At 43.9% G+C, this 25,653-nt stretch overlaps 1 protein-coding gene and 1 pseudogene across 1 annotated transcript in view; both read left to right on the top strand.

The window, feature by feature from the left end:
• ULK4 (unc-51 like kinase 4) overlaps positions 1–25,653 on the top strand; it is a 406,057-nt gene that overhangs the window by 344,573 nt on the left and 35,831 nt on the right. The window lies entirely within an intron of this gene.
• LOC109445382 (small ribosomal subunit protein eS7-like) overlaps positions 7,586–25,653 on the top strand; it is a 29,950-nt pseudogene continuing 11,882 nt past the window's right edge.

The following is a 25,653-nucleotide window of genomic DNA, read 5'->3' on the forward strand; positions in this document are numbered from 1 at the left end:
CTTACCCCAGCGTAGCGTTTCATGGCGTCCTTATGTTTAGTGTCTGTGTGTAGACTGCAGGGCTTTGAAGAGCTGTCTTGTTCACACTCTGCTAGCATTTAGCAGAGTGCTGGAGCATACGCAGAAAACAGTCAGACGTCAGGATGGAAAGAGAACAGAAGAACAAGAAGGAGGAAGGGTGGAGGGAGGAAAAAGAGGGAGAGAGAACTGAACGTCTGCAAGGGAATAAGCCAGGCACTGGGAACAAAACATGAGTGAAAAAATCCCCTTGCTCACAAGGAGCTCGCAGCCTACTGGGAAGAGAGATTTGTACTAAATTATTAAAAATATAGCATGAGAAGGCATGAGATACTGGTGCAAACCAAGTGTCCTGAGCCCCGCAGGCAGCTCCTGAGAAGGAGCTTGGTACACATCTTAGGAACAGGTGGGGAGCAGGGGCCTACGACTCCCGGGCCCAGGTGCCTGGAGGATGAGGTAGCCCTGCATGGCTCACGGGCTTGCCTTCTGCAGCCCCTGGGGCCCACAAGACACACCTTGCTTCCTCCTGGGATGCCTGTGTTTTGTGTACGGACACTTTGAGGCTATCTGTACTTACCTGCCCCAAGTCCCAGAAAAGTACCAAGGGCCACCCTGTCACCCGGCAGGCACTGGGCTCTCTTCCTGTGACTAGGGAGGGGGGACTTGTAGCATTGGTGTTTATTCTGATGAGTCCCCTGAAGTGGGAAGGTTGACCTCTACCCAGAGCTAGTCCAAGTTCAATGGTTGCTGCGATGCTGGGTGAGTATATACAAGTTTATCAAATATGGGCATTAATAAATGTGGTCTTGTTGGAAGTGTTTAAAAATATAAAACTAATATAAAGATGCCCCAAGAGCTAAGTGAGTAGCTGTTTTTTCCATGTAAATTGTATAAAACCAAAGGGAAGAGCACATCAGCCCTTCTGAGGCTGCTCGTCAGTAATCTCCTCACTCGGCTTGGGGGGAAAGGAAAAGGTAATTAGCATTAGGCTGTGGGAGAAGCTTCCATGGTGACAGTGGCTTATTCATTGTCGTGGACGATGACAATGCGATGGGAATGCGTGAGGATTCAAATTAAACCAAGACCACGGCTTGTCGATGGTTTACCTTTTTGTTCATTTGACTCTTTATTAGACAGTAGCTGCTTGTGTATTTCTTATATGGCTTTAGCTCTAATAACAGGAGCAACATCCTAATTATCAGGGGCCTCTCAATCAGCTTTGATTGCAACATAGACAAGGAAAATCTATTGAAAACCTCGGGCTCAGTAGACACTCGAGCTGGAAGCATTAGATCGCAGTGTAAATACATTTGCTTTGCAGGCAGCCCTTCCCTCTCATTCTGATCTCTTCCCTGTAGATGTCAAGTGACCCATGGCTGTGCATTTCTGATATGCCTGGTGCATTCGCCTGTTTCCATTGCATGAAAATGCAAATAGAGAAGCTTGATTCTGGGCCCTCAACTCATTAATATACTGTCCCCATGTGCCCCTGGACTCAGCGTCATCCAGGAACTTAAAAGGAGAAAGAGAAACTTACTAAGTCATTGGAGCAGTTTATTCCACTTCATTCACATCTTATCACAAATCATATACAAAGTTTTGTTGTCCAAAGATTACTTAATTTAACACATCTAAACATTTGTGCTTTCTTGGCTTTTAATGTAGCAAAATTTGTTCATAAATAGTTCAGGAAATGTTCTTGTGATATTTGAGTCTATTTTATAGATGCTTCTCTAAAATAGATGGGTTCCATTTCATTTCTCAAACAGCATGAGAAAAGAATTCTAAAGTACATTATTGCAATTCATTTAGTTTTTTGTGCGGAGCTTCAGAGACAAACACCATCCTTTATAGGAAAGTAAAATGTGGGGACGCTTAGCAGTGCTTTCTGTCATGGAGCCCGCGGGACTGCCATAGAGCCGGTTGTCCTGGTTTCTGGATCGCAGGCTGCAGCCCCCAGCCCTTCGTTTTTCTGTCGTTCTCTCTTCCGGCCCCCACCAGAGAATGCCGCCATCCCGGAGTCCCGGGGCAGAGATGAGAGGTGGTGCTGCCTCACTGCGAACACACTGGAGTGTGAGATGGAGCGAGGAGAGGAGCTCGTGCCCGCCATATGTGCGTGTCTTTGTTCATCTGCCCTCCTGTGCCAGACACTGCTGCGTGTTGGTGATTTCACTCCCGATGATCAAGTTAGTAGGAGAGATGAGAGAAAACGAAGATTTTGAGGGATGAGGTTATTTTCAAAATTGCTTGCTGAGGATGGCTTAGGCACTGAGGTTTTTTTGTGAAATCAAAGTTATGGCGTAGTGATGGTGATGGTCCCAACATCTGTGTTTCTCTTTTCAGGTTGCTGGTCCAGTTTGGGCAGGTTTCCGGTATAGGTAGACTTCTGCAGGTGGGGTTGTGGTTGTCAGAGCTTCCTGGTCTGTTCATCACGCCTCCTGTGCTGCTGCCAGGCCAGTTCCTCCAGAGAGCTCAATTACCAAACAAAACCTCAGTCTCCAACCGTGTTCTTTTACTGACTCAGGCCTAGCTCTCACTTTTATCTTCATCTGCAATGGTCAGCTGTTGCCACAATAATGCACAGTGCAACAGTGTAACAAACTGCCCCAGAATGCTCTAGCATTGCATTAATAAGCCTTCTTTCTTTCTTTCTTTCTTTCTTTCTTTCTTTCTTTCTTTCTTTCTTTCTTTCTTTCTTTCTTTTTATGAAAGTGTGTTGGGGTGACAGTGGTTAGTAAAGTTATATAGGTGTCAGGTGTTCAATTCTGTAATACATCATCTATATATCACATTGGCAACACATTTTTTATTCCTTTAAAATACTCTTTAATGATTTTGTTTTACATGAGATTTAACGCAGTATAAATCTGTGTTTTTCCTGAGCTGAGTCCTTTCATCTAAGTCTGGAGTTGGTCAATGAATCCTTTTTGTTTGTTTGTTTATTATTATTATTATTATTTGTTTAGACTTTTAAAATTTATTTTTATTAGTTTCAGGTGTACAAAGCAACATACTATTTAGACATTTACAACCCTCACAAAGTGATAAACCTCTTCCCCCAAGCTACTGTTCCCCGACATGGCATATAGCTCTTACAATACCATTGACTGTCTTCCTTATGCTACACTTTACCTCCTGTGACTACATATATTGTTTTTTCTCATAGTTGACATACAATATTATTATACTTCAGCTTCAGGTGTACAGCACAGTGGTCAGGCATCTACACAGTCTATGAAGTGATCCCCTTGATAAGTCCAGTGCCCGTCTGGCACCTGATCTTTACATCATTGTTGATTATATTCCCCATTCTGTACTTCATAGTCTCATGACTACATTGTGTCTACTAATTTTCTCTTTCTAATCCCTTCACCTATTCCCCCATCTCTTCCCCCCTCCCATCTGGCAACCAACAGGTTTTTTTTTTCTATAACTCTGAGTCTATTTCTGTTTCATTGCTCATTTATTCCATTCTTTAGATTTCACATACAAGTGAGATCACATGGTATTTGTCTTTCTCAGTCTGACTTACTTCACTCAGCACAATATTCTCAAGGAGCATTTATTTCTTGATCATGTGATTGCCCGTCCTCTGGGTTCCCCCGATCCAGGCTAGGCTCAGCTAGGCTCTGCCCAGCCCACAGATTAGAGTCAGCTCTGCTCCATTCCTCAGGGCCAGTGGACTAGTCAGAACAAGGTCTTCTCGTGCTAGTGGCGGGAGCACAGGAGACCAGCCCAATCGTGTGCGTACATTCCAGGCCTCTGCTTGTGTCACGTCCACTCACATCCCATTGGCCAAATCAAGTCACATGGCCAAGCCCAAGTGAATAGTTGTTGAAAAATCATATAAACTGTCCACCATCACAGGGCATGGTCACTTCAGGTAAATGCCATCTAAGACCTTGTTCCTCTCTCATGTGGTAACATAACCCCACCAGTGTTAATGAGTCTTAGCACCTTGACAGTGTAACCACAGTGCTTCAGGGAGAATTAAGAGCTCACATGTTAGAGAACATTATAGGCACTTAATCCAGACAGGACACCTGTTAGGACACTGTCCATGGAAGTTCCCAACAGTGAGATGACACAATAGCCAGGTGTCCATTTCGAAATTGTGGGAGGCTGGTCCTATACGCAGCTTAGGAACCATTTTCTTACCATGCACTGTTTGCGCATAGGTCTGTTTCCTCCACGGGCTCTAATTTCCTTCAAGAGGAGAAACTTGTCCCTTTGTCCCTGTGTTTCCACCTCAGCCCCATCTAGTTCTGTAAAAGACTCTCAGGGAATGCCTATAAAATGGCAGAAACTTCAGCTTTGCACTGCAAGTGGTTACCAGGATGAACTTGGGCTCATTGTCACCTCATTTGAATCATAGCACATTAGCGATGAAAAGACTTTGAGAGGTCATTTAGTTCACTGTCCAGAACTTTCTGCAATCAGTACTGTCCAATACAGTAGCCACTGGTTGTAGGCAGCTATTGAGTACTTCAATGTGCCTACTGGAAATGAGGAACTTAATTTTAATTTTATTTAATTTTCATTAATTTAGATTTAGAGTTAAATAGCCTCATATGGCTAGTCACTGATCTATTAGATGCTGTAGATCTAGTTAACCCCTTGTTGGCCCACAGTAGACAACAGTAGATATTTCCTGAGTGAATGAATGGATGAATGAATGAGAAAGAAAGAAATGACCTCCAACCAAGGTCACACAGCCAACTGGTAGCAAAGCCAAAATAAGACCCTGGGACATGAAGAGGCCAGTCTGGCCCTTCCCCTGAACACCATACCACACCACACCACACCACCTCCTCACGGCCTATATCTGTTTGCATTAGTTGGTTCTTATTTCTGTACTTGTAACCTTCTAACAATATCTGAATCCCTCATGGTCAAATAGATTGGAAGAAAAAATTTAAAAAGCAGAAAAACAAAACTATTTTTCTGTCTTTAGTAATTTGAAAAGTGAGCATTAAAAACTCAATCAAACATCAAATAATTTTTACACAGTAGAAATAATATATACTTTCCATCCAAATTAAAACACACGCTCCCAGCAATTTAATTATGCAAATGTAATATAAGCAGCAGCGGAACAGTGTTAAAGGGGAAGAATGAAGATTGATAAGCTAAAATTTCCAGTGACATTTTCCTTTCTAATTTCCTCTTTTGGTTAATATTATGCTGATTTTCATGCACTGCTTAGGTGGCTACTTTATTTCTTTGTGATAATTGCCTCTACAAATGTATGCAAATAATATTAATCACTATTGAGAAAAACAGCAGCCATTCGCAGCCCTGCTGCCCACAAGTGTTAGGCATCAGTGCTAGATGGGTCTTTCGCTATGAATATGATTAGATACACGGGTAAGCAAAGCTCCTGTGTTCACACAGGGCTGTTTTCCTCTGGACGCACGGAGAATTCTAATTCTGAAGTGTGATTCCCACCGTCGCTCAAAAGGTGGCCCGAAGTGAAAACGGAAGCGTGGCTATCGCTGGTCTTGCCCCCCACCACCACCTCACTGGAGGACCCCTAACCCGCCGGCCCTTCCCAGTCAGGAACTCTGTCTTTGGGGGTGCAGGGGTCCTTCAGAAGCAGACCCTGAGATCAGGATCTGGGTACTAGTAGTTTCTTGAGGGAGTGCTCCCAGGAGAAATGTATAAGGGGGTGGGAGACAGGATGTGGACGGGGAGGAAGCAGGAGGAGGATCTCCGTCCCAGTCCCGTGCGGAGACCCTGGCTTCGTCCTCATTCCACAGGGAACACTGGATGTAAGTTACACCTCAGAATTTGTCCCCACTCGAGACCAGGGGACTGGACTCTCATATGTGGCACTCCAGTCAGTCATTGGGAAGAATCGTCCTGTGGGGCCTCAATCCCCAGCACGCGCAGCTCTCTGGGAGTGTGGGCGGTGTGGCCCGGAGGCCGGAGCAGTGCTCGGGCCGCTGCACTGGGGCAGGCCTGCGTCGCAGCTGGCACCGCCACCTTGCTGCCCTTCCTCCAAGGCACCCGGCGTCTCTTCCCTGGAGTCCCCCTGGGGCCCTCGAGAGCTTCCTGGTGCATTATGTTTAGGTAACTGCGATTTTTTTCCTAATTCCATCAGATCACATTGGTATTTTAACAGCTATCTTCAGATGGTGAGCAGTGGAGAGAATTTGTAGCAAGGCCAGTGAGGAAGGTTTCAGGTCAGGAGAGCTGCTCCCAGGCAAGGCCAGCTGATGAGGAACCCACATCACCCAGAAATGAATGCCCTTCTAAAGCCTGGGAATGCTGAGGTGATTCCTACCTTGTTATGGCCAAACCTTTGGGGCCTGGCAGAGATGGTCTCCCGTGGGCCCTCTGCCGCTCTGCAGCCTCTCCACACCTGTCACAGTCAGGAGGAAGGAAATGGGATTCCAGGTGCTAAGTGCCCTTATGTCGAGGCACTCAGATCCTACTGGAGAAAAATTGGAGCCCCAGATGCTTTCTCTCTTCTTATTTACTTCTTCCCTTTCAAAGAAGGTGTTCCTCTGAAAGGCTCTCTCTGCAAAGCAGAAATGCTATATTGAAGGTGCACATAAAAGCTCTCTTGGCAAAGAAATTGCTTTGTTCCATTTGAGAAACCTCTCTGCCTTTGAGAGAACAGAGGATGGGGGCTTCTGAGAACTTGATTAGCTCTCGTCATCTTTCCCTCTTGTTTTCAGAGATGAGGCTAGACAGAAAGGCTCCTAATTCTCCCCCTGGCTCTCCAGGTCCCCTAATTGCAGAGCTTCAGTGGCCCCCATACCCAGAGCTGCCTGAGATTCTGGGGTTTCTATTAGGATGGCAACCCCCACCCCCACCCCGAGGGCTGAGCCTAGCACCCATACAGTGGGAGAGGAGCCAGGTTTGGACTTAATGTTGGCGGCTGAAGCTAATTCTGCTGTTAATTGGCTTTGACAATTCTGCCTTATGAAATGAGGACAGCAACACCTCAGCACACTGTGTGAAGGGTGCATTATAAACTGTAAAGTGCTGTGCAATTTTAGTTGGTGGTGGTGATGCTGGTGGTGAATTCTGGGCCTCGGGACCTCAGAAGTGTTTATGTGTGTATGTGTGTGCTTGCTTTTTTCTATCTTAGCAAGAGTGGCTGGTGTTGATGTGCCCCTCAGGTACCAGCCCTTCCCCCACCCCTCCCGGAGTAAGGGACCCCCTCCTTCACACAGGTTCTTCCAGACAGCAGCAGTGGCAGAGGGCGATGACAGCGACTCTTATTCCTGAACCCCACCCCCAGCCCCCAGCCCACACAAGGAGTCTGTCAAAACAATGTTAACTTCTTATTTTAAAATAAATATAATAAATATATACTGTACAGTACTACTTTAGAGCCCAGAAATGTAAAATTCAAAGTAAAAATCGAATTATCAGGATTTCGAGTCATAAGACGTGAATTTGAGACCTGAGTTTGTTGTTGACTCGTTATATGGCATACGTTCTCTCTGAGCCTCAGTTTCCCCATCTAAAAATCGGGTGAGACCCAAGGATCATGTGATAATCCAGTAAAATGACATTTGGGAAAACGTGACTTGTAAAACGCTCCTCACACAGAATGAATGTCGTCGGCGTCCTTCATAAAGTGGTTTGGAGCTGCAGCGAGCCCCGGCCCCCGTGTTTTAAGGATGGAGAAGCAGAGCCCCAGCTTGGTTCAGACTCCTCCATGGTCCTCATCCGGTTAGGACAACAGGGCTACAAGCCCACGGCTTCCTGCGTGTGCATCCCACGTGCTGTGGGCGGACTTCCTGGGACTGCCTGGCCTCCCAGGCTGCCCAGCAGCCCAGTCCCAATGCCACGTGCTGTGATGCAATGCTGGAGGTTTCCCTGCGTGAGTTAGGGGCCTGGCCAAAGAAGGGACAGACCACAGGCACTTGTGAAGGGCACTAAGTGTGGACTTTGGGGTGAAATAACAGTTGCTCCTTCTGCAGCTCTGAGTCAGTCTCATGCCTGCCTGGACCAGCAAACTGTCAGTGCGTTAACTTCTCCTTGCGAGCTGACAAGGGAAAAGAGGCTTCTGTGCTTGTGTGGACGTGACAGGGGACAGACACCCATAGCACTCCTCTGACTGCTTTTTCTTTCCTAAGCTGGACCCCAGGAACACTGGAGAATATTTCAAAGGAGGGCTGGAAGATGACGCACCCTCATGTTCTGTAATGTTTTCTTAGAATCTTTCAACCTCGTATGGAGGACCCCTTACTGCGTGTCATGTTCGTAGCACTCTTGTGGGTTTTCTTTTATATAGAAAATACTTTCCTCTTATTATTGCGGCGGTTTTCCTGGTAACAGTACTGAGATCCTACTGGGGTGGTGAACTGAGCCTGGATCTCACACTTGCCCTCCAGCCTGGTCCCCCGGAGCAGCTGAGTGTGTTTGGAGGATGGTCAGCCGGCATCTCCTGTTCCTTCTTCCCTCCCTCCCTCTGTCTACCTCTCTCTCTGTTGGAAAGCCTTGTTCTAGAAGAGGTTCATCTTTTTCCTGTTTTCAGGCTAAGTATTTCTTTACAAGAATGTAGAGCATTTATTATCTGGGTTACCTCAGGTCGAGGTGTTTCTTTCCATTTTTTATATACTCCTCTAGAGCCTTGAAATGCACACTTTTTAAATATCTAAAATAAGCAACCATTTGAGAGGAGCATGCTGCTGATGCTCAAAGACTAAGTACATCCTTTCTCTCTGTCCTCGTGCGTCTGACACCCAATTCCCTCACGTTCCTTATGCCTCCAGGTCACATCTGTTCTGTAATTACCAATTTCTCTGGCGTAAGTTACCAGTGTGTGCAGTATTCTTTAACAAAATAGTTCTTTGCTTACACACACACCAGAGGCTCTAATTTTCTTACCTCTTGTGTCATTAGTGTTTGTGACTTTTTGCAAGAGGGGGAAATGTCTTTTATTTTATCTTTCTATTTATTATAGTTTTAGTCTGATCCCAAGAAACAGCAACTACCACCGAGATATAGTTTCATAATTTCCAATCCCATTCAATTTGATGATAGTATGAAAATGAAGCGAGTCTTACCTAACTAGTTAGGAATGTATTAAATAAGTGAAAATAGAGATTGATGACTATTCAGAATCATGGATGATTTCTGCCCTCAGTCTATAAGTCCCAGGTTGTAAAATGTGATTCTTTGTACTCACATCATCTTACTCAGAAGTTAGCCAGCGTGAAACGACCTGTGCTTAGTTCCTACCTCAAATTAAGCTCATTTAAAACTTCATTCTTAATGCATGTACTTAATACTATGGTTTCGTGGCTTACTTATCTATTCTATTAGGTTGGTGCAAAAGGAATTGTGTTTTTTGCAATTATTTTTAAACTTTTAAACTACAATTCCTTTTGCACCATCCTAATACTTGTCTTGCCAATAACACTTATCAAGAAGTGATTGTGTCCCGTTGTTTAAAACACCTTTTAAAAATCAATTTAGAATTGTCAAAGTTTTGTTTCTCTCATTTGTATCACCAACCGGCAGTTTCATATACACATCAATCTACCTTTGTGGACCTTTCTCTCTCTCACCCTCATCTCTACAGATTTTCATCCTGCCTTAGTCTCTGTCCCTAGGAAATGGGCCATCATTTTGACTGTCCCTTTCCCCTCTAGCCACAGCATCCCCGAGCCCTGTTCAGATTTTCCTTCCCCCTTTGTCTGTGTCTTCCTTCTCTCTCCTCCTTCAAAGGGTGAATTAAAACACAAGTCAGTTAAACATGAATTTTTTAAAACTAGTTGTAGTGAATTCTTTGCCATGAGCATTCACGTCCATTCTCATATATTAAGATACAAGTCTCAGACGTCTTTCTTCAGGCAGTCACCGCCAAAGACCCAGAACTTTCTTTGTTTAGATGGTCTATAGCCACACAAGGGAACTTGCTACTGCCCCATTTGGGGACTGTGTGGACATCAAGGGGGAGGTACAGCAGAGAGAGAAGCACTTGCAGAGCCCTCATCCCTGTCGCTCTTCTGGACTTTGTTACGTGTATTTATGGACAAGCATGAAACACCCAAAGATGCTTAAAACAGCTGTACTGATTTTTAAAAATGTATCTATGTATACTGATATATTTTTGTGGCCCAAACAGGAAAGTAGTTCATAAAAAAAACCTCCAAAATCCTCACAGAGGTACGGAAATTTAGAGCTAGAAGGAACCTAAGATATCCGGTGGGACACCCTCTCTCTGTAGCCAAGGTTTGGAGTCCCCCTGGCATCTCAAGGGGAAACAAAGAATCGAATGGCCAATAGAACCTAAAGAGACTTGACAGACCTCCAACTGAGAGTAGATGAGGGAGCCTCTCAACCCAATTCACAGAAATAGTTTTAACAAAGATTTCTGTAGGTTAAGCCCTCTCCAATTTGCAGCCCCTTTCACAAACCTCCATGTTCAGCCCTCTTCCCATCACCATGGCAACGCACTTCTAATAACCGACTAGAGGGGAAGAAACAGTTCTGCAAATGTGACCTTCTCCTACTCTCAGTTCTGCCAGTGTGTGGGGTTTTTTTTTCCTTAGTTGTCCTATCCTATGAACTTTCATTCTCCTCTCAAGATCTGAACATCTTATAATAAATAGCACCTGGCCATTAAAATAGGAACGCCAGGCCTGGAAGCTTTAATCACTTGGCACTAAGTATTTCACTTAGATCAGTGGTTCCCAAGTGCCCAGCTGCTTTGGACTCAATTAGGCCCCAGTGCAGACCAACAGAATCACAGTCTGTAATCATGGTACCCAGGAACCTGAATTCTTAGGCTCCCCACAGAGTCTGAGGCGCTGCCAGGTTTGCCAACCATGGTTGATTTGACACTGTACCTGTCCTGAGTCACCAGCATGCCAACCTTATCTGTATGTCCTATCCTGCAAAGCGATGAAAAGTAAAACAGCGCAGTTCAGACCTTGCCTGGATCACAAAAGGAAACTACAGAAACTGTTTTAGACCAATAAAAAAGGAAGAGTGTCACAAGATGGCCCTACCCTTAGACACCCTTAGGTGAGAAAAGGAAGAGTGGAGAATTGAAAAAATACTAGGCTCCAAGGCAAAGAAAGGGGAATGCAGGCCAGGGGCGGGGGCGGGGGGTGGTGGGGAGACATCCATGTCAGCCCTTTCCCCACGCAGAGGCCCACTGTAGGTCCCCCAACTCTGACTGTGTGTCCAGCTTCTCAGCACTAATTTTTTCGTGATTTACGGTGCATCTTTGTTGACGGGGATATAAAAGGTATCACAGCACAAACAGAAATGAGGAGAAACTCGGAAGCAGCCGTTCCCCTCTGTGAACGCAGGCTGCTGAGGCTTCGTGCACCGTCAGGTTTTGCTGTTTTGATATTAACAGCCGAGATCCCACTGACAGTCAGTTTTCCGTTCGAAATTATCCGTGTCACACTTGTCTGCATGATTCAATTTAGTGACATGAGCTGAAACATCTTTGGGTGATGTCCTCACAGGTTGTTCTGACTGTGATGCAGCCTGAAATGGAACCTTCAGGAAAGGTTCTTTCTCATGTTGTCTGGATTACCATGGCCGTGCGTAGCTTATCCATAGGGTGGTGTCATCCTGCCCTCTGGATCTCAGTGCACAATGCTGTGCTTCAAAAAACAAAATTAAAAAGAGATTTGTTTCAGAAATCCCAGATGAGACGACTAGAAAATATTTTTAAAGATTAATTAAAGTTGGTATAAAGATTGGTACCAACCTTCTTAAAAGAAAGGACCTTAAGCCCCTCTTACCTTGCCTGCTCCCCTGTCTGGCCATCCAGGCCGCCCAGGGCAGGCTCATTCCCTGAGCAGCTGAGATTTCTGGCTTCCAACCAAGACTGCCATTGGGAAGATGGGAAGCTCTAAGTGCTATCATTTTGTAGCACTGCCATTAATCATGATGAAATCGAGTTGAATCTTGCTTGGACTTGACTCTTTTCTAGAATTTTCTTAAAATCGTTTGACTATTCAGTTGGAATTCACAAATGTTGGTGTGACCCCTACATCTGCTTTGTAACTGGTGCTTTTGGAGTTAGATCAGCTTTGAAATGGGAAGGTAGGCTTCTTGGTTTGTGTTTTATTTATTTCCTTTTGGCTGGAAAATCTCTGCTTCCTGGAGGAATCAGCCCCTATCCTGCAGGCCATGCAGTGGGCACGGGCAGGTTTCCAGGTGGCACTAAATAAAGATTCATGTGCCTTTAACATCTGACATCCCAAGATCTTAACTTCACGTAATTATGATCTTGTGTTACTGCAGCACTTACATTTTCACATTCTATTTGATTTTTAAAAGCTATTTATTTGAGCATATTTAAAATTTAGAAAGACATTTAAGAGGAAAGAAATATTATCCCATAGTCCCAAATAAATTGTTGGTTACAATGTTGGTGTATTTCCTTCTAATCGTATATTTGCTTATTCCATATTAACACATATTCATTGATCACTTGCTCTTTATATGGCAGTAAGGAAGAATCAAAGTTATTGACAGTCAGTCAAACAGATTAATTGAATTATTAGGGAAGTCTCATTAAACCCAAATGGATAAAACAAATTGCTAAGAAATTGGTCTCAAACAATTTTAGAGAATCTACAGGTTTGGCCGAGGTGTTGGGAGTGATGAGGGAAGTGGATTGCAGAGAAAAAGTTCATTTTTACCTTGAATCTGTAAAATACTTAAGAAAATATGTAAGTAAATATAGCAAAAGGAGAAATTGAGGAATCCTAAACGACACGTGCAGTACCGTGGGGTTGCGGATGTGGACAGAAAACCAAGAGCGTAGGAATAAACTTCGGTAGACATTTTTCTTCGTGTTTTTACTTTTTTTCGAGTGACCTTAAGGCAAGGAATTAATATAAAACAGGTTTTATTCTATAATTGCACACGTTATTATCCCAAGAACACTCCATTTTCTTTGGATAATTCCGTGTTTCCCCTAAAATAAGACCTAGCCAGACCAGGTCTTCTATTAATTTTTGCTGCAAAAGATGCATTAGAGCTGATTGTCCGGCTGGGTCTTATTTTCAGGGAAACATGATTGGAGTAGATGAGCTGTCGAGAACCCTGGAGTATATGCCCCATTTGAATGGACTCGCCCAATGTTCCTTCTGTCTTGATGAGTCCCTTCCGTGCTTCACTGCTGTGCCGTTTCCTTAATTGTTGGCCCACAGGAGCTTCGCACCCCTGGTAGACAGCCTCGCCTGACTCAGTCCAGACTAACTAGGTCTCTTACCCTAGTGGATGCTTGCAGGCCATACCTGCAGAGCTAACAGATACCTAACTCAGTCTGGGGCACCGCCTTTCTTTCACCTAAATGGCTGCTGTGCCTGAAAAGGTTTATTAGGGAGTTTAATAGCAGCTCAAGAGCAGGGACCTGAAGCTGCTTTGGTGTTCTTGGTGGGGGTGGGGGAGAGTGCGTTAGATGAGCAGACCCTTTAGTGTTTGGGACACTGGATTGCCGAGCGCGCTGCTGATCTCCTGTGACTCCCTCCAGAGACTGGCAGAGAGGGCCGTTCCCCTGGCCTCCCTTGGCCTCCTCGCCTTGTTTCTCTCTGACCGCTATAGAATCACAGCATGGCTCAGGAAAAGCCCAGAACCCCGACCACTTCCGTTTCTCTAGGCTTACCTCTGCTGCCTGGAACTGTTAAGAGGCCCCAGTGAAACTGTCAACGTAAAAGGCCTTGTAAGCCACAAAGTGCTAGAGGCAAAGGGATCTCCGGAGTTTCAGAGGATGGGGAGTTGAACGGGCCTGTCGGCCTGTGAGCTGGCTGAGCCTCTGACTCCCCAGCCACGGCACACCTGGTGATGCACACGCTTCTCACAGCATTAGTGCTGCCCGTGCTCAGGTGGGCCCCTGGACCCTTATACCTGGGCGGGCTGGTCAAACAGTAGGGTAATTAAACCTAACCTAGCTATGGTTTTGCCTGTAAGCACTGCTTAAGCTAGCTAGCATTGCCTGAGGAAGTGGGATAGTGTGTGAGCAGTGGCCGGCCTTGGGAAATGTCCAGAAGTGCTCAGATTGTCAGATAATTTGTAAAACTCATAAAAAGAAGTCAGTATAGGGTCAGTTTCCTTGGGAAAGCAAAATCAGTCCCGCGACGCTTGGCGGAGGAGATAAGCTGGTAGAAGCTGGTTAAATGGAACAAGGAGGAAATAGGCATGCGGGGATTAGAGACAGGCAGAGCTGTCCTTGTGCTGGGAATTCTAATCTCTGTGGCATCGACTCCAGTGCACCGAGTCCAGAGAGCTCAGTGACAGTAGGACTGGAAAATCCGTGACAGGAAGCGGCTCTCAGCTTGAGGGAGAAACCATTGAACTGTCTAGAGAGGACACACGGGCGTGTGGAGGTGAGGCCAGTTAACGTGACAGTACCTGAAACATCTTCGCGCTCATCCAGGTTAGGGAACTAATTCTGATGCTCCTGTTTCAGTAACTTTGTATGTTCCTGTATTTTTATTTCCTATTGCAGTGCCATTTGGCAAGTCTAAGATGCTTTTCCAGTAAATACCCCTTTTCTGAAGAGTTTTATTTTTTTCATTTAAATGGTTTCAAACCCTAAGGTACATAAACAAAAGTGTTTATTGCTGCATTATTTTAGTGAAAACTTGGAAATAATCTAACTGTTCATCAGTAGGGGACCTGTTATGTAAATATTGGGCCATATATAATGGAATACCATGCAGTTCTTAAAAATAATGAGGTAGAACTAAGTGTATTGATAGGAAAAGATGATATCAGGTTGTACAACTCTTTGTAGTAAGATCCAGCTTTTATAAATATTGAATATCTATGACTACATAAGTTTAGAAAAGAGTATAGAAGAAATAGGCATCAAACCATTAATAGTGTATCCCTCTAACAGCAAAAGTTATAAAGAGAACATTTTATTTTCTTATCTATGTCTACATGTATTGATCTGTAGCATTTGGGTATTTTACAGTGAGCATGCTTTTCTTTTTTTTCTTTTTTAGAATTCAGATTTTTTTAAAAACACCCATAGAAAGAAAAAGAAGTCACCCAAGGCATATATACCATAATTACCTTAAACTGAATTCACTGCTCCCCAGATTGAGCCCAGATGTTAGGAAACCCTGAAAACCTGGAGATTTCACAGTAACTGAAGTAGCCAATTGATATTCCTTGTCACCCTCTGTTTAAGAATCTGAGCTGTCGCTACACACAGCAACTAGGAAGAATCTCAGAGGCATTGTGCTGAGTGAAAGAAGCCAGTCTCGAATGTTACATACAGTGCGACTCCATTTCTGTGACATTCTCAAAATGACAAACTATAGTGACGGAGAAGAGATCCGTGCTTGCCAGGGTTTGGGAAAGGGAGCAGCACAAGGGCATTTTTTTTGTGGTAGAACCATCGTATGTCTTGATTGTGGTGGTGGTGAGCATGCTATTAACATGCTAACATTCATAGAACTATACCCGGAAAGTCCATTTTACAGTAGGTTGATTTAAAAAAAAAAAAAATAAAAGCAAAAAAATGAAAGAACGGGGAGCCAAGGAAGAGTGGTTGTCTGATGCGCCAAGAGCATGGCTGTGGGCTTTCAGTGAGTCAGCACCACGTACCCCCCACTCTGCAGGGCTGAGCAGCACCACATACCCCCCACTCTGCAGGGCTGAGCAGCACCACGTACCCCCAACTCTGCAGGGGTGAGTCCCTGAGCAGCCACACCCTCACCTCTGCCCAGGGCTTCCGTTCCTCTTCCTCCACCCAAGAACGGTAAGGTATTGTCCAGCTTCTATTATGAGCAAATCCCCTATCAGGAAGCTCAGCACCTTTCATAACTTCCCGTTGGCTTTACATACGCGTATGCCTTCTACATAACCTCTTCCCTGTATCTTCCGCCAGTGGAATCTAATCCTGCTCACTGGCATCGTGTAAAATCAATGTATCCCCTCTTCTGTGATACAACTCCAGAAACACCTATGCACGGCAGTCCTATCTCTGCTCTCTCAGCATCCCCCCGTCTTGAAACGGTCCCTTTGCTGATCCTGCTACGTCCTGGTTTCTGGAGCCTCCATATCTCTGGTCTTTCTTATGTGCCAGTGTCCCTTTCTGACCAGTGTCCCTCTGAAAATGCACTGGCTAGAAGTGAACATGCTTCTCTGGCTGTGGTCTGACACCAGAGCAGGGCTAGTCTGCTCGCGTACTGCCCCGAACACAGGTGTTTTGTTAATGGCACTGACGAGCGCATTGCGGTCTTTAGAAGCCGTGTTGCTCTGTGGATTCAAAGTGTGCAAGCACTGTTTTCTCACACGTGCTGCTGCAAAGCCTCGTGGCCCATCATGTTCAGTAGGAGTAGGTTGTGTCTCAACGCAGATTTTCCCACTTATCCTATTCAGTTACATCTTTCTGGGGTGACCATCTCAAAGTATCCAGATCACTTTGCACCCTGCAGTGACATGTGGTTCTGACATGTGGCACATGCACCATTCTTCCCAGCCTCAGGCTGAGACATGCCGCCTTCGTCCCCGTCAGTAGTATGTAGTCTTTCTTTCTAAAAGACTTGAAGAAGGGAGATGGCTGAGGTTCATTTCCACCCCATCACCTCTGACTCACTGGGCTAGCCTGTTCTACGAGAAAAGAAATGCCGACGTGCCTTTAGTTCCCCCTGCCTGTGTTCCTTTCTGAAAAGATTCCTCTCGTGTTCTAAATGTTGTTACTCTTTATACGTGACTGTTAATTGCATGCCTCGGTGCCAGCTGAGGTTGCTGGGGCAGGATGGCGCCGCTTAAATACAACTTATCATCCTAATTAGCATCACTGCGTACTTACGCGGGGTTTGAAACCTCAAGGTTTCCTCTGGCTCTTGATAGGTGTGTCGTTATTATGAAATTACTACACATCTGGATGTCTTATTTCCATAATTGCTGCACTTGAAAGGTGACGACTGGCCTGTTGGAGAATGAAAAGGTGTTAATTATGTTAATAATCGGGAATTCTGAAGCAGCTTCTCTTAGTGGGTCCTGGAGAGTATGGGTTCCAGACTCTACAGAGAAAAAGGCAGGTGGCCAGTGACCTAATGTCACTGGGAGAAGCAGTGGACATAAAAGGAAGTAGTGACTCTGTAGAGAAGAGTGAGGATCATATCCAAAGGAAAAGCAAATGACACCTGGCCATGGAGACAATTTGTTGGCGTGATTAAAAAGTGCACTTGGTATAATGAGGTGGATTAAATAGGCCAGGGATTTGGTGTAATTTGCTCCTGTATGAAGCGCCCTGTGGACTTTTGTCCAGCAAGACGTCTTTTTCCAACAGAGGCTCAGGATATAAGGGTAAGCCTTGAAGGTGCTAGATTGTCCTTTTTCTTCCCCTGCCAGGAGCCAGGGGGTTTATTTCCAAACTTCTTTTTTTCTCATTTTACAAAAAAACTAATAAAATAAAATCACCCCAAAGCAAAAAATTGGGGCCTTATTAAAAGCCTTATCAAAAGGTTGAAAACACCAAGGCAGAGAGCCTCATATGTAAATGTAATGTTATCACGTACTGACCTGTCTTATATACGAGCTATTCCGAAACTAGTGGGTCCAGAGACTGCATTCGGTTTGGAGCTCACAGAACGTTTCCTGCCCTGTTCTGAAGGCCCTGCTCTTGACCGGGTGAGCAGGGTCTCCCCTCTGGTCAGTGGTCCCTCCAATGGCTAGTTTGGCTAATGGTGCTTCTGTCCTCTGTGTCCTTTCCTTGTCCCTCCCAAAGCATCAGACACTGTCAAAGAGGACCATTTCTCAGTGACCTTGACATAGTAAAGCTCTCCATCCACACCAATCAGGATAAAGTGACTTGGGGAAAGAGAAAGAAGAAACTTCATTTAAAACAACTTAAAACTTTCGTAAAGCCGACTTTACACATGACACCAAAATACACATGTTGTGTGAGCTTTTCTTTCTTTCCTAGATCCCCAAACTTGTGCCCTATTGACTGTAGGCTGCTTCTGCCATAAGCCTGCCATTGACCTGGGATGGTTTTTACTCTGTTAACAGAGGAGGTAGCATGCAGAATGATTCTATTATATGCGTATTCTGGGGTATACACAAGCATGTAAATGTAACTTTCTTTAACTTAAGATTAATACATTTCCAACAAATGAAGGGTAATTTAGTTGAAGAGGACAGCTGGGAATTGCAGCAGGCAGGCGTTTCAATCACAGAGTCTAAATTGTACCTCAGTTAATAATGAAATTCTTGCAGGAATTAGCTGCAAACTTGTATTCAAGAATCGAATTTGAAGCGTTGTCCGTATTGATTTGTGAGGTGTAATGGTGCTTTTCGTGATCTGAATGTTGTGAAAGTGTTGCCTACAGAGAGAAGGCAAGAGCAAAGCAGTCCATTTTGGGGGAGCCCAAAGTGTGCTGAAGCCAGCTGAGTAGTGGGGGTCCAGGAGCCCCGTCACGTGTACAGTGATGTTTACTGGGGTTTTATTTTAGTGCACATATCAATGTATTATACGATAGATACTAACAGACAGACAGATAGATACACACACCTACATAGATACATACAATTATATATATTATATATGTGTGTATGTATTTTATATATAAAATAAAACCCATTCTTTTACTGAAAACACCTTCTACAGTGCCAGGAACTTCTCTCTGCACATGTAATTTTAGTGTCTCTGAAAACCATTTTTAACCAAGACAATAACAGACATTCTAGAATTTGCTGAATGGATAAGTATTTGCATTGAAAGTATCTGCTTTACATAACAACATAGAATCTGATTTTTTAAATATTTAATTGGAGTTTAACTCTTCTAAGAAACCAATGAATAATTTATATTTAAATACAAATATTTTGTTTGAAAAATGTTTTCTGTCTCTAGTCTACCTGTAGTTCTTCTCGATTCTTCCAACTGCCCAGGACACTCGCACCTCCTAGGCTCCTTTCAGATGTTCCCATTTTGTTCTGAGTGACCAAACTGATATTGTCACTTTTGGAAAAGAGGGTTTACCTTGGGGATTCTTGGGAGAATATTGCCACTGTTTTCATCTTACAGTCACTAGGGGCTGCGTGTACACTGGCAAGCGGTACTTTTATGAACAGCGTATCATTGAAACCATCAGAAAATTGTAGGTTATGCTGTGAAGAAATGAGGGCCATCCTACCACCGTAACAAGCCCTACTGGTCCTTCCCTGTCTCCCTGCTGGTGCAGGTGAGATCATTTCGCTGGTAATTAACCTCCTCGGTGAGGCTGATCATGTGTTTCAACTCTCGCGGTGCTAATGTTTCTCCAACCTCACATTTTAGTACAACACTTCCGTTAGAGTGAAATGCTCATGGTTTGTCATGAGATGCTGGTTGGAAGGCAAGAAAACCAAGGAGACTCCTAAAATCACAGTATACGAGGTGAAGGAGGACGTGCCCTTAGATTGCCTTTGAGGAAATGGAGAGGAAAGTGCTGGCACGTAGAGGCCCAGAGAGGGGAGGTGCCTTGCACCCCAAAACTTTGCTTTTGCTTATCCTGTTCCCCATCGTCCTTTCCGCTTTCCCCAACCCCGTCCATCCTGCAAGACCCACTGCCATTTCTGCTCTGTCATCTCCCTCTGCTCTCTGTGCACTGATGGCCGCTCCGCAGATTGGCACTCACTTCTCTGTACTGTCTTGTAGTCTCTGATCCTTGAGGTCTTATTAAGCTTCATATCTTCTCTCCTTGCCAAGTTAAGGCAGGGATCCTATATTACATGCCTTTGCGTACCTCTGTGCACAGAGTAGACACTCAGTAAACGCATTCAGTTTGTTAAAGGAGCTCATAAATGGAACAGATGTTCACAGCCTCTCCTCACTCAGTTTTGCTGTCTTACTGCAGAGAGTTGATTAATGGCTGTTGAACAGGTACTAGGCAGAATGGTGACACTAACTAGATGTCTCCTTCCCAGGGGCCAGGCCCTCATCTTCTCTGTGTCGCCTTGTGTCCCTAGCACGGGCAGGACGCACCAGAGAGTCTCAGAATCCGCTGGCTGAATTGAAAGGAAGAGAAAGGGCCGCCTTCTCGATGTGAAGGCCCGAGCGATACAGCTGCAACCTCAGAACACTGAGCTTAGGCTGGCCGGGCTTCTGTTGGGTTCACCCTGCCGTGACTGTCAGTCATAATTCCTCAAAGCAGAGTAACCCACATGCTGCTGGGTCATGAAGCAGCCAGGTGCAGGCTTTGCTGCCTTCCCTGTGTATCAGCCCAGGGAAATAACTAACCTACACCACCCACAAGAAAGGGGAAATATTTCAAATCATGTTTTTCTGTTTTTCTATTTTTTTTTATCCTGAAGTCTCCCAATTCCCTGACGCCCTCGAATTGCAGTTTCTTTTGCTTGTTACTTTTTGTTGAGTCAGCAAAAATGCTCCTATTGCAACCCCCCTGCACAGTTCCTGCCTTTTACTCCATCTGCAAGTGCTCTTGTGAGTGAGATTAAGGGTGGGGGTACACTCTCAGCAAATTTGCAGGTGTGTTTGCAACCAGCCCTGCCCAGTAGGTAGTAGGCACGGCCAAGCGCATGGCCGCAGGATTCCTGGATGTCAGCTCCTGGCCAGCTGGTGAGGAATTCACTTGCTATACAGTACAGGAGTGCTGGGGCCACTGGAGGTATTTAGTCAATGCTGCAAATCCTAAAAATCTTCCTTTCTTTGTCTTAGAGCTGAATTTTAAGTTTCTCTCTTTAGGTTGATGTACCGTGCCCTCTGTTTTCTTGGTTGTTATTACTCACCTAGGGGTCAAGATTTCATTGTTTCTTCTCCCTCTCCAATATCTACACGTGTACATAGAGCTCTTTCGTTTGTGTTTTTAATTTATACAAATGATTTTGTACTATTGATCCTCTTTTTTTAACTTTTTTTTTTTTAACCTAACACTGTCCTTTTAAACTCCATTCATGCCGCTCTATGTACATGTAGTTCTTTGCATCTAGAATACAGGTCCGGGAAGGGACTTGCTGGGCCCCAGGCATGGGCAGGAGGCCCTCCTTTCAGGAAGCACTGTCAGATAGTTTGACAGAGTGGCTGTACCGGCTGAACCCCCAATAGTCGTTTTTGAGGGTTTGTGGCTCCTAAATGCTAATCTTGTCAGCGTTTGGTATTCCCCACCTTTCTGTTTATATCCATTCTGATGGCTAGAGAGTAATAGCCGTTCTGATGGCTGGAGCTCGTTGTAAATTTAATTTGTCTATCTCTTCAAATAAGTGCTTCTATGAATTTTCTTTTCAGATCCTTTGCCCATTCTTCTGTTTGTTCCCAACGCTTTATCTGGTTGATTGGCAGATATAGCTTCTACACTCTAGATATTTAGGTCTAAATCTAAAGGTGGCAGATACTACCTTCATGCCTGTCATGTTTGTTAACTTTGCTTGTAATGTCCTTTACTGACCAGAAAAACACCCACGGTTTGCCTTTGGTTTGTACTTTCAGAGCCTTGGTTAAGAAGTCTTGCCCTAATTTCCATTCATAAAAGTAACTTCCTGCAGTGTATACTTTTCACCTTAATTTTTGAAATGCCGCCCTGTGAATCTTGGGCACACATTTACTTCTGCTTTTTTAATTTGAGCGAAGCAAAAATCTCGAATACAGTTTTAATGCGTTTGTGATATAGTCTAGCAAGTAGTACGTGCTGAACGTTGTATAACTTGGCCAGAAGTAAGCATCCGGCCTTTCCTTTGTACCAGCGGTTCTGAAACTTCAGCGTTCCTGGGAATCACCCCTGTGGAAATGCAGACTCTTGATCCCTGCCAAAGATCCTGTTCATCAGGTCTGTTTCTGGGCTCTGGAGTCTGCTTTTTATCCAGGTCTGGTGATTCTGGCGCAGGTGGGCTGTAGCGGGCACTTTGACAGATACTGTCTTACACTAGGTCCAATTGTGGCAAGTGCGTCACTTTAAGATAAGGGACTAAGAGCAGAGGGAATGTGATGGAAAATTTACCTGCAGCCTTGGGGTACTGCAGTTGCTGGAGAGGGGGTGTCGCTGCTATCTGCAAGCCTTACTGAATATTTTATAACCCCAGCTCTTTTCACATAATGCTGAGTTTCTAAAAGGCACTGGAGATGAGAAAAGGTTTTTCAGAGGCCATTGCCACCCTAATTATCACCTTGCCTCTTCTTTTAAAGGAGCCCCCTGAAGTAATAACAACGTGAGACCTTGGGAGGAAGCACCTTCCTAGGATCTGAGTTTGCTGCATGATAAAGGGTGAAAATTAGAACCAGAAAGACCTGGCAATTAAGGTCCATGGACAGTTTCCAGGCTTGGAAAAAAAAAAAAATGGCACTAAGATATAATTGCATTAAATTGCACAATCTTAAAACATGTTCCAAAGCAGCCTAGATGCCTTATTTAAAGGCTGGGCCTCTCACAGCAAGTTCAGGAACATATTCGAAATGGAGGACAGTGGCCGGCAGAAGTTGTTCTTAGTGCCCAGCCTGGGTTATGGGACTGTGCAAGGTTCCTGGATGGTTCCCTCAGTCCCACAGAAACTGGGGACCTGACCACTCTCCTCATTATTGTTGTTGTGATTCCAACAATTGACTTGTATTATCATATTCATCATCGTTATCAGAGTAATAATAGTGATGCCCTCAGGATACATACAGCAAGGTTTACACAGGACTTTCCCCTAGATTATTATCTCCTAATAATGGCTGCCCTTTGTCGAGTGCCCAATGAAATGGATGCTTTACATACATTACCCTTAATCCTCCCAAGAAATCTGTGCTTTTATAGTTGAGAAAGCAAGCTTAAAACCACTAGGAGAATTTCCTTTAAGTCACATAACCAGTAAGCAGCAGAACTAGAATCAGCGATCAAGTTGCAGGTTCTCCGATCGTGTGCAGAGTATATAGTAATTTAAAGAAAATATTTCATTTTTTTAAACCCTCAAAGAGTTAAATATAGTATATTCATATTACTAATAAGTTTTATGAAGTGATGAGAAAGGTTTGTATCTATATACATGAATAAACCACTGTGAAATCAATTGATAAAAGCGTGGGCTCTCCATGTATCAATTCAATAATTCCAACTCTACCATTTATTAACTCAATGATTTGGGAGAGTTATTTAACCTCTCTGATCTAAGTTTCCAGATCTATTAATTGGCACAATAGTGGTGCCTATTTCCTATAGTTCTTAGGAGGATTGCATGACATGACGTACATAAAGTGTTTAGGAAAGTATCAGGCCAATGGTCAAACACCCGATCAATATTAGATGTTTAAAAAATGAACATGGTGATATGATGGCATTTGCCTTGGCAGATTGGATGGATATGTACTTGCTTTGACCATGTACCAGGATGTGTTTGGTCTAGTAAAACAATACATGTAAAGATTTCTTACTTAATCAAACCTAAATGTTGAGAGAGTCACAAATGTGGGTCCTCCCTTTCGATCTGGGCTCTCCCCAGACTGACAGCCCTTAAATACCCACCTCATTCTTGATGAGTGACGATAACCATGCACTATGACATGAAAAGTGCTTTTAGATCTTTTATGCCACTGAGATCTCACTGGAAATGAGATGTCCAAACAGCTGTTATGACGGAAACTCTCTGATCTGCAGTGGAAACTATAGTCATGAGCACCCCCTGTCCTAGTGGACAGTGCCCCCATCCCTGAGGAAGGCCCACAGACACCTGAGAGAAACGGAGTCTGCAGATCCATTCCTAAAGTGACCTCAGTCTCCACACGGCCACTGAATGTCTCCTAGGACCCCTATTCTAGCTTTAATAATACTGCACTTAAGTAGTAACATAAGGATCCTACTTCCATAAATCATGCAAGATATAGCTAAACTCATCTTCGTAGACCTGTTACAGCTAATCACACCTTTTCAAATTTAATTCTTTATTCCTCAAAATTTACCATAATGTAATCAGTGGTACTGACTCCGTGGTTCTCTTAGAACAAAATTAACGTGCACTGGAAGTAAATGTCCTAAATGGATCTGTCTCCCACCAGTTATGGGGCATCACTGATTAAGTTGCGAATACTGTCCATCTTCTTTGTAAGCTATGGTTGGAGACCCAGTGTCAATCAACAGTGTCCAAGTTATTTTTCTAGATTTGCTCTGACCTCACAGACTATGCCGCTGATTGCCTGCTGCTGTCACTCTGAGATGACTCGGGTGGCTGGCTGACCCTGTTCGTCAGAATTTCCCTCTGGGCACACCACAAGCCCTGGACCTTTTGTCCTATCAACACTCTGCATCCTGCCCTAACTGCATAGAAGATTCTCATTAAAATGTCTTAGCACAGGGGTAGCTATCATCAAAACCACAAACAAGTCTTTATTTGTGGCATCGCTCCGGATCACTATTTTGCCTCTTAGTACTATTATGATTAAACTTAAGAAAACTAAAGTTTTAAACTAAATACTAGATCTATTTCTGCCTCCTTACTGAATTCAAAACTAAACCTGAGAAGCCATTTTTATTAAAATATACAAATAACCATTTGTTATAAACTAACCTAACAACCCAAGAAGCCATTTTTATTAAAATATACAAAGAACCATTTGTTATAAACTAACCTAACTACCCAGTTCAAACCAATGTGCACTTCATAAAGTAGAATACCACACACTTGTTCTACAAATGGAAATTTTGTTTTGAGACCCAAATTTGTAAAATTATCTTCTCAACTCTCTATGCCAGAAAAGTCTCACCTATTACCATTTACCCCTCACGACACTCATGGAATGGAAGAACTAAAACAAGAATTTTTTTTTCTAATCTTCTTCACCTATATTTTCCCCCATTAGGATTTTCTCAAGAGGTAAGATAGAGTTGAGAGCAGTTCTTGCCTTTAAGCTCACTAATAATTTACCTGAGCCCCGGGAACAACAGATGTGCCCATTAGTTAAAGGGTCCAGTGAGCTGCATCAACAGCAAGAGGGGGTCAAGTGACGAATTCCGTGTAGCATCTGAGCTCCCTGGAACCAGAGATCACAGGAGAAGAGCTGGCAGCCATGTCCCCACCCCCAGGACCAGAAAGTAAATCTTTCTTGTCTGCAAAAAATAACTGGAAGTCATTCCAGTGGACGGCAGAGCCCCAGTCTGTGGTTTGGACAGCCTAGTTCTCTCAGAACACCTTCTGGAAGATTCTGGTCTATTTATTCATCAGAATTACAATTCTGTTCAGCACCCACTATTTATTCTGAGACTCCCAGTGTAATAAAGTCAGTAATCTGTTGTTCAGAGGATGTTTATTTGACCAAGAAAAAAAATGGTTGTTGTGTTTTGTTAAAAATGTGCATGGAGTGAGGGAGACGGGGACATCGGGCTGGAACTAGACTGTGTCACCTCCTCTGTCATTGAAGTTTAACAAATCTGTGCGTTGGATCGTTTCCCTTGATAAGTGATCAGCTGTGCAGGGACTAAAAACTTCAAAAGTGAAATGACAGTATTTCAAAATCAGAAGAAATGAGTTGGAATTGCTGAGAAAAGAGATGTAATTGCCTATTTTACATTAAACTATGCAATCATTCAAACATTAAAATGTTTAAGGAGAGTTGAAATGTTTTTAGAAAATGATAAAAGATTAAGTCTTTAAAATTGCATAGAAAAATATATGGGCAAAGAGCCGAAGACTAGAGGGAAGTATTCCAAGATGGTAACTCATTCACCCCACAAATATTTGAGGGACTTCTGTACAAGGTACTGTTGTCGA

Source organism: Rhinolophus sinicus, chromosome 5 (genome assembly GCF_057876585.1).
Source record: "Rhinolophus sinicus isolate RSI-liver-muscle chromosome 5, RSI-T2T, whole genome shotgun sequence".
Taxonomy (NCBI): domain Eukaryota; kingdom Metazoa; phylum Chordata; class Mammalia; order Chiroptera; family Rhinolophidae; genus Rhinolophus; species Rhinolophus sinicus.